The sequence below is a fragment of the Leopardus geoffroyi genome, chromosome C2 (assembly GCF_018350155.1).
Source record: "Leopardus geoffroyi isolate Oge1 chromosome C2, O.geoffroyi_Oge1_pat1.0, whole genome shotgun sequence".
NCBI lineage: Eukaryota > Metazoa > Chordata > Mammalia > Carnivora > Felidae > Leopardus > Leopardus geoffroyi.
In genome coordinates this window covers 135,048,116-135,056,936 of record NC_059333.1, presented here as the reverse complement: position 1 = coordinate 135,056,936, position 8,821 = coordinate 135,048,116, and the positions used below count along the sequence as shown (strand labels likewise).

The window sequence follows — 8,821 nt, the reverse complement described above, 5'->3', positions numbered from 1 at the left end:
GGGTATAAGGTCTAGTTTTGCCACCCCATATGAACATTGATAATTTCTACATATATCAATGGTTTTCTAAAAGATAGACATAAGGTTTCTTGGAGCAACTCTCTAAAAATGACCTGATTTGTTTCAATAATTCTATGATAATATATTTTTAAAATTTATTTCCACCACGGGTTGTCAGTATTTTAAAGAAAAGGTGTCTAACATCTGGTTTCCTTACAAGGTAACACATGATATTTAGGGGATGGTAAGAATCTCCTCAAAGAATCTCAGCTAAACAACATGTATAGCTGTATAAGACCAGTCCTTTTCCTTTGCACTTATCATCCTAAATAATAGCTTATATTTAAATTCTTCATTCATAAGCTGAAATTCTCACTTTAAAGATTCACACTGGTTATAGTTCATGCAATATATGACTATAACATAAGGTGAGTGGTTTTTGCTTAAAAGTATCTCCTGATGATAGCTGCTAAAGAAATAGTTTGGAGAGTTTTCTTATTTGCCTTTGAAGATAGTCAGTGAATATAATATATATTCAAGAACCCATTTTAAAAGTTGTGTTTTGGGAAACATGGCGGACAACATGGACCAGCAACAAACCAGCAGCACTGTAAAAGAGCCCCTGGATCTCATCAGGCTCAGTCTGGATGAGCGAATTTATGTGAAAATGAGAAACAACAGGGGCGCCTGGGTGGCTCAGTCGGTTAAGCATCTGACTTTGGCTCGGGTCATTATCTCACAGTGAGTTTGAGCCCCTTGCCAGGCTTTCTGCTGACAGCTCAGAGCCTGGAGCCTGCTTTGGACTCTGTGTCTCCCTCTTGTCCCTTCCCTGCTTGCACTCTCTGTCTCTTAAAACTAAATAAACATTTAAAAAAATTTTTTTAAAGAAAAAACAGAGAGAAGATGGCGGCGTAGGAGGACGCTGGGCTCACCGCGCGTCCTGCTGATCACTTAGATTCCACCTACACCTGCCTAAATAACCCAGAAAACCGCCAGAGGATTAGCAGAACGGAGTCACTGGAGCCAAGCGCAGACGAGAGGCCCACAGAAGAGGGTAGGAAGGGCAGCGAGGCGGTGCATGCTCCACGGACTGGCGGGAGGGAGCCGGGGCGGAGGGGCGGCTCGCCGGCCAAGCAGAGCCCCGGAGACTGGCCTGCAAAAGCGGAGGGGCCTGACGGACTGTGTTCCGACAGCAAGCGCGACTTAGCGTCTGGGAGGTCATAAGTTAACAGCTCTGCTCGGAAAGCGGGAAGGCTGGAGGACAAAGGGAGGGAGAGCTGCTGAGCCCCCGGACGACAGAGCTCAGTTTGGTGGGGAACGAAGGTGCTCGCCAGCGCCATCTCCCCTGCCCATCCCCCAGCCAAAATCCCAAAGAGAACCAGTTCCTGCCAGGGAACTTGCTCGCTCCACGCCAACACCCAACGCTGTGCTTCTGCAGAGCCAAACCTCCGGCAGCGGATCTGACTCCCTCCCGCTGCCACAGGGTCCTTCCTGAAGTGGATCACCTAAGGAGAAGCGAGCTAAGCCTGCCCCTCCAGCCCCTGTGCACCTTGCCTACCCACCCCAGCTAATACGCCAGATCCCCAGCATCACAAGCCTGGCAGTGTGCAAGTAACCCAGACGGGCCACGCCACCCCACAGTGAATCCCGCCCCTAGGAGAGGGGAAGAGAAGGCACACACCAGTTTGACTGTGGCCCCAGCGGTGGGCTGGGGGCAGACATCAGGTCGGAGTGCGGCCCCGCCCACCAACTCCAGTTATACACCACAGCACAGGGGAAGTGCCCTGCAGGTCCTCACCACGCCAGGGACTATCCAAAATGACCAAGCGGAAGAATTCCCCTCAGAAGAATCTCCAGGAAATAACAACAGCTAATGAGCTGATCAAAAAGGATTTAAATAATATAACAGAAAGTGAATTTAGAATAATAGTCATAAAATTAATCGCCAGGCTTGAAAACAGTATACAGGACAGCAGAGAATCCCTTGCTACAGAGATCAAGGGACTAAGGAACAGTCATGAGGAGCTGAAAAACGCTTTAAATGAAATGCAAAACAAAATGGAGACCACCACAGCTCGGATTGAAGAGGCAGAGGAGAGAATAGGTGAACTAGAAGATAAAGTTATGGAAAAAGAGGAAGCTGAGAGAAAGAGAGATAAAAAAATCCAGGAGTATGAGGGGAAAATTAGAGAACTAAGTGATACACTAAAAAGAAATAATATACGCATAATTGGTATCCTAGAGGAGGAAGAGAGAGGGAAAGGTGCTGAAGGGGTACTTGAAGAAATAATAGCTGAGAACTTCCCTGAACTGGGGAAGGAAAAAGGCATTGAAATCCAAGAGGCACAGAGAACTCCCTTCAGACGGAACCTGAATCGATCTTCTGCATGACATATCATAGTGAAACTGGCAAAATACAAGGATAAAGAGAAAATTCTGAAAGCAGCAAGGGGTAAACGTGCCCTCACATATAAAGGGAGACCTATAAGACTCGTGACTGATCTCTCTTTTGAAACTTGGCAGGCCAGAAAGAATTGGCACGAGATTTTCAGTGTGCTAGACAGAAAAAATATGCAGCCGAGAATCCTTTATCCAGCAAGTCTGTCATTTAGAATAGAAGGAGAGATAAAGGTCTTCCCAAACAAACAAAAACTGAAGGAATTTGTCACCACTAAACCAGCCCTACAAGAGATCCTAAGGGGGACCCTGTGAGACAAAATACCAGAGACATCACTACAAGCATAAAACATACAGACATCACAATGACTCTAAACCCATATCTTTCTATAATAACACTGAATGTAAATGGATTAAATGCGCCAACCAAAAGACATAGGGTATCAGAATGGATAAAAAAACAAGACCCATCTATTTGCTGTCTACAAGAGACTCATTTTAGACCTGAGGACACCTTTAGATTGAGAGTGAGGGGATGGAGAACTATTTATCATGCTACTGGAAGCCAAAAGAAAGCTGGAGTAGCCATACTTATATCAGACAAACTAGACTTTAAATTAAAGGCTGTAACAAGAGATGAAGAAGGACATTATATAATAGTTACAGGGTCTATCCATCAGGAAGAGCTAACAATTATAAATGTCTATGCGCCGAATACCGGAGCCCCCAAATACATAAAACAACTACTCATAAACATAAGCAACCTTATTGATAAGAATGTGGTAATTGCAGGGGACTTTAACACCCCACTTACAGAAATGGATAGATCATCTAGACACACGGTCAATAAAGAAACAAGGGCCCTGAATGAGACATTGGATCAGATGGACTTGACAGATATATTTAGAACTCTGCATCCCAAAGCAACAGAATATACTTTCTTCTCGAGTGCACATGGAACATTCTCCAAGATAGATCATATACTGGGTCACAAAACAGCCCTCCATAAGTTTACCAGAATTGAAATTATACCATGCATACTTTCAGACCACAATGCTATGAAGCTTGAAATCAACCACAGAAAAAAGTCTGGAAAACCTCCAAAGGCATGGAGGTTAAAGAACACCTTACTAACGAATGAGTGGGTCAACCAAGCAATTAGAGAAGAAATTAAAAAATATATGGAAACAAACGAAAATGAAAATACTACAATCCAAACGCTTTGGGACGCAGCGAAGGCAGTCCTGAGAGGAAAATACATTGCAATCCAGGCCTATCTCAAGAAACAAGAAAAATCCCAATACAAAATCTAGCAGCACACCTAAAGGAAATAGAAGCAGAACAGCAAAGGCAGCCTAAACCCAGCAGAAGAAGAGAAATAATAAAGATCAGAGCAGAAATAAACAATATAGAGTCTAAAAAAACTGTAGAGCAGATCAACGAAACCAAGAGTTGGTTTTTTGAAAAAATAAACAAAATTGACAAACCTCTAGCCAGGCTTCTCAAAAAGAAAAGGGAGATGACCCAAATAGATAAAATCATGAATGAAAATGGAATTATTACAACCAATCCCTCAGAGATACAAACAATTATCAGCGAATACTATGAAAAATTATATGCCAACAAATTGGACAACTTGGAAGAAATGGACAAATTCCTGAACACCCACACTCTTCCAAAACTCAATCAGGAGAAAATAGAAAGCTTGAAAAGACCCATAACCAGCGAAGAAATTGAATCGGTTATCAAAAATCTCCCAACAAATAAGAGTCCAGGACCAGATGGCTTCCCAGGGGAGTTCTACCAGACGTTTAAAGCAGAGATAATACCTATCCTTCTCAAGCTATTCCAAGAAATAGAAAGGGAAGGAAAACTTCCAGACTCATTCTATGAAGCCAGTATTACTTTGATTCCTAAACCAGACAGAGACCCAGTAAAAAAAGAGAACTACCGGCCAATATCCCTGATGAATATGGATGCAAAAATTCTCAATAAGATACTAGCAAATCGAATTCAACGGCATATAAAAAGAATTATTCACCATGATCAAGTGGGATTCATTCCTGGGATGCAGGGCTGGTTCAACATTCGCAAATCAATCAACGTGATACATCACATTAACAAAAAAAAGAGAAGAACCATATGATCCTGTCAATCGATGCAGAAAAGGCCTTTGACAAAATCCAGCACCCTTTCTTAATAAAAACCCTTGAGAAAGTCGGGATAGAAGGAACATACTTAAAGATCATAAAAGCCATTTATGAAAAGCCCACAGCTAACATCATCCTCAACAGGGAAAAACTGAGAGCTTTTTCCCTGAGATCAGGAACACGACAGGGATGCCCACTCTCACCGCTGTTGTTTAACATAGTGCTGGAAGTTCTAGCATCAGCAATCAGACAACAAAAGGAAATCAAAGGCATCAAAATTGGCAAAGATGAAGTCAAGCTTTTGCTTTTTGCAGATGACATGATATTATACATGGAAAATCCGATAGACTCCACCAAAAGTCTGCTAGAATTGATACATGAATTCAGCAAAGTTGCAGGATACAAAATCAATGTACAGAAATCAGTTGCATTCTTATACACTAACAATGAAGCAACAGAAAGACAAATAAAGAAACTGATCCCATTCACAATTGCACCAAGAAGCATAAAATACCTAGGAATAAATCTAACCAAAGATGTAAAGGATATGTATGCTGAAAACTATAGAAAGCTTATGAAGGAAATGGAAGAAGATTTAAAGAAATGGAAAGACATTCCCTGCTCATGGATTGGAAAAATAAATATTGTCAAAATGTCAATACTACCCAAAGCTATCTACACATTCAATGCAATCCCAATCAAAATTGCACCAGCATTCTTCTCGAAACTAGAACAAGCAATCCTAAAATTCATATGGAACCACAAAAGGCCCCGAATAGCCAAAGGAATTTTGAAGAAGAAGACCAAAGCAGGAGGCATCACAATCCCAGACTTTAGCCTCTACTACAAAGCTGTCATCATCAAGACAGCATGGTATTGGCACAAAAACAGACACATAGACCAATGGAATAGAATAGAAACCCCAGAACTAGACCCACAAACGTATGGTCAACTCATCTTTGACAAAGCAGGAAAGAACATCCAATGGAAAAAAGACAGCCTCTTTAACAAATGGTGCTGGGAGAACTGGACAGCAACATGCGAAGGTTGAAACTAGGCCACTTTCTCACACCATTCACAAAAATAAACTCAAAATGGATAAAGGACCTGAATGTGAGACAGGAAACCATCAAAACCTTAGAGGAGAAAGCAGGAAAAGACCTCTCTGACCTCAGCCGTAGCAATCTCTTACTCGACACATCCCCAAAGGCAAGGGAATTAAAAGCAAAAGTGAATTACTGGGACCTTATGAAGATAAAAAGCTTCTGCACAGCAAAGGAAACAACCAACAAAACTAAAAGGCAACCAACGGAATGGGAAAAGATATTTGCAAATGACATATCGGACAAAGGGCTAGTATCCAGAATCTATAAAGAGCTCACCAAACTCCACACCCGAAAAACAAATAACCCAGTGAAGAAATGGGCAGAAAACATGAATAGACATTTCTCTAAAGAAGACATCCAGATGGCCAACAGGCACATGAAAAGATGTTCAGCGTCGCTCCTTATCAGGGAAAGACAAATCAAAACCACACTCAGGTATCACCTCACGCCAGTCAGAGTGGCCAAAATGAACAAATCAGGAGACTATAGATGCTGGCGAGGATGTGGAGAAACGGGAACCCTCTTGCACTGTTGGTGGGAATGCAAATTGGTGCAGCCACTCTGGAAAGCAGTGTGGAGGTTCCTCAGAAAATTAAAAATAGACCTACCCTATGACCCAGCAATAGCACTGCTAGGAATTTATCCAAGGGATACAGGAGTACTGATGCATAGGGGCACTTGTACCCCAATGTTTATAGCAGCACTCTCAACAATAGCCAAATTATGGAAAGAGCCTAAATGTCCATCAACTGATGAATGGATAAAGAAATTGTGGTTTATATACACAATGGAATACTACGTGGCAATGAGAAAAAATGAAATATGGCCCTTTGTAGCAACGTGGATGGAACTGGAGAGTGTGATGCTAAGTGAAATAAGCCATACAGAGAAAGACAGATACCATATGGTTTCACTCTTATGTGGATCCTGAGAAACGTAACAGGAACCCATGGGGGAGGGGGAGGAAAAAAGAAAAAAAAAAAAAAAAAAAGAGGTTAGAGTGGGAGAGAGCCAAAGCATAAGAGACTGTTAAAAACTGAGAACAAACTGAGGGTTGATGGGGGGTGGGAGGGAGGAGAGGGTGGGTGATGGGTATTGAGGAGGGCACCTTTTGGGATGAGCACTGGGTGTTGTATGGAAACCAATTTGGACAATAAATTTCATATATTATAAAAACAAAAAAACAAAAAAAAACAGAGAGCTCCGAGGCAGATTACATACTTACGATCAGCATTTAAATATACTGACATGTGGAAGAAACTGTGACTACTATAGAAATTTATGAGGAAACATATAAAGAGGTATATGAATCAATAAAACAGAATATACTGATGCTCTTTTTCCAGGGAGATAGCGTTGTACTGGTTGTAGCCCCTCCACTAAGAGTTGGGTGAAACAAAGAATTTATTATCTATGGAATGTAGGAGACTTTGTATGCTTGCCTCTTTAAATGCAGAAGATATTCAAAAGAGAAACTTGCATAAATTTTGTTATTAAGAAATGACCAAAGGGGCGCCTGGGTGGCTCAGTCGGTTAAGCAGCCGACTTCGGCTCAGGTCATGATCTCGCGGTCCGTGAGTTCGAGCCCCGCATCGGGCTCTGTGCTGACAGCTCAGAGCCTGGAGCCTGTTTCAGATTCTGTGTTTCCCTCTCTCTGACCCTCCCCTGTTCATGCTCTGTCTCTCTCTGTCTCAAAAATAAATAAAATGTTAAAAAAAAAATTTAAAAAAAAAAAAAAAAAGGAAATGACCAAGGAGTTTCCACCCCTGTAATGAGCTGATTTTCAGATAACTCAAAAATTCTTAAGCTAAAGACCATTTTTATTTATTTATTTTGAACTCTTTCAATAAATGTGATCATTAAGATGCAAAACTCTTGTCAGGAATTGATTTGCTTTGTTGTTTTCTCGGACAATTTCTGATTATTTTTTAATGAATGTGTTTTCTTTCTTTTTTTTTTAATGTTTATTTTTGAGACAAGAGAGAGTCAGAGAGACAGGGAGACAGAGGATCCAAAGCGGGCTCTGTGCTGACAGCAGAGAGCCTGACATGGGGCTCAAACTCATAAACCATGAGATCATGACCTGAGTCAAAGTCAGATGCTTAACCAACATCTGGTTGAGCACCTGAGCAACCCAGGTGCCCCTGATTTTTTTTTCTTTAAATTAAATTCTACATTTCCTTTTTGGCTTTTTTTTAATGGAAAAAAAAAGATTTGTAGATGGAATCCATAAATCAATTTGATATATTTTTTAAGTTATATACTTTGGGGATATTTATCTGTTATAGTAACAATTCTCAAAAACATTTTTTCCAGCTTTATTGAAATATAAGTGGTATATAACATTATATGAGTTTAACATACATGTAAAGATTTGATACATGTATATACATTTGACCATTGAACAACACACATTTGAACATGTTTGAACTATGTGAGTACCTTTATATGTGGATTTTTTTATGATATGGTACAGTACTGGTAAATTTATTTCTCTTCCTTATGATTTTCTTAATAACATTTTCTTTTCTCTAGCTTACTTTATCATAGGAATTCAGTATATAACATATAAACTATGTGTTAATCAACTGCTTATGTTATTGGTAAGGCTTCGGTTAGTGGGAGGGTATTAGTATGGTAGTTTTGGGGGAATCAAAAGTTATACACAGATTTTCAACTGCAGAGGAGGTCAGTGCCCCAACTCCTGTGTTGTTCTAGGTTCAGATGTATTATGAAATAATTACCACAATAAAGTTAGTTAACACCTCATCACCTCACATAGTTATCATTTGTTGTTTGTGTCATGAGAACATTTAAAATTTACTCTTAACAACTTTTAAGTATACAATACAGTTAACTGTAACTATTCATTGTTAACTACAGTCATCATGCTGGTACATTAGATCTCCAGAACTTATTTACCTTCTAATTGGAACTTTGTACCCTGTGACCAATATCTCCTCTTTCCCTCCACCCCCAAACCCCTGGCGACCACCATTCTGCTCTCTGTTTCTATGAATTCAGCTTTTTTAGATTCCACATGTAGTATTTGTCTTATTTCACTTAGCATAATGACCCCAAGGTCCATCCATGTAGTTGCAAAAGGCCTTATTTCCTTCTCTTTTGTGGCTGAATAATATGCCAGGGTGTGTGTGCGTGTATGTGTAT

At 40.5% G+C, this 8,821-nt stretch overlaps 1 pseudogene; it reads left to right on the top strand.

Moving 5' to 3' along the window:
• The first annotated feature begins 571 nt into the window (after positions 1 to 571).
• Positions 572 to 7,047, top strand: LOC123576190 (annotated as a pseudogene).
• The last annotated feature ends 1,774 nt before the right edge of the window (positions 7,048 to 8,821 follow it).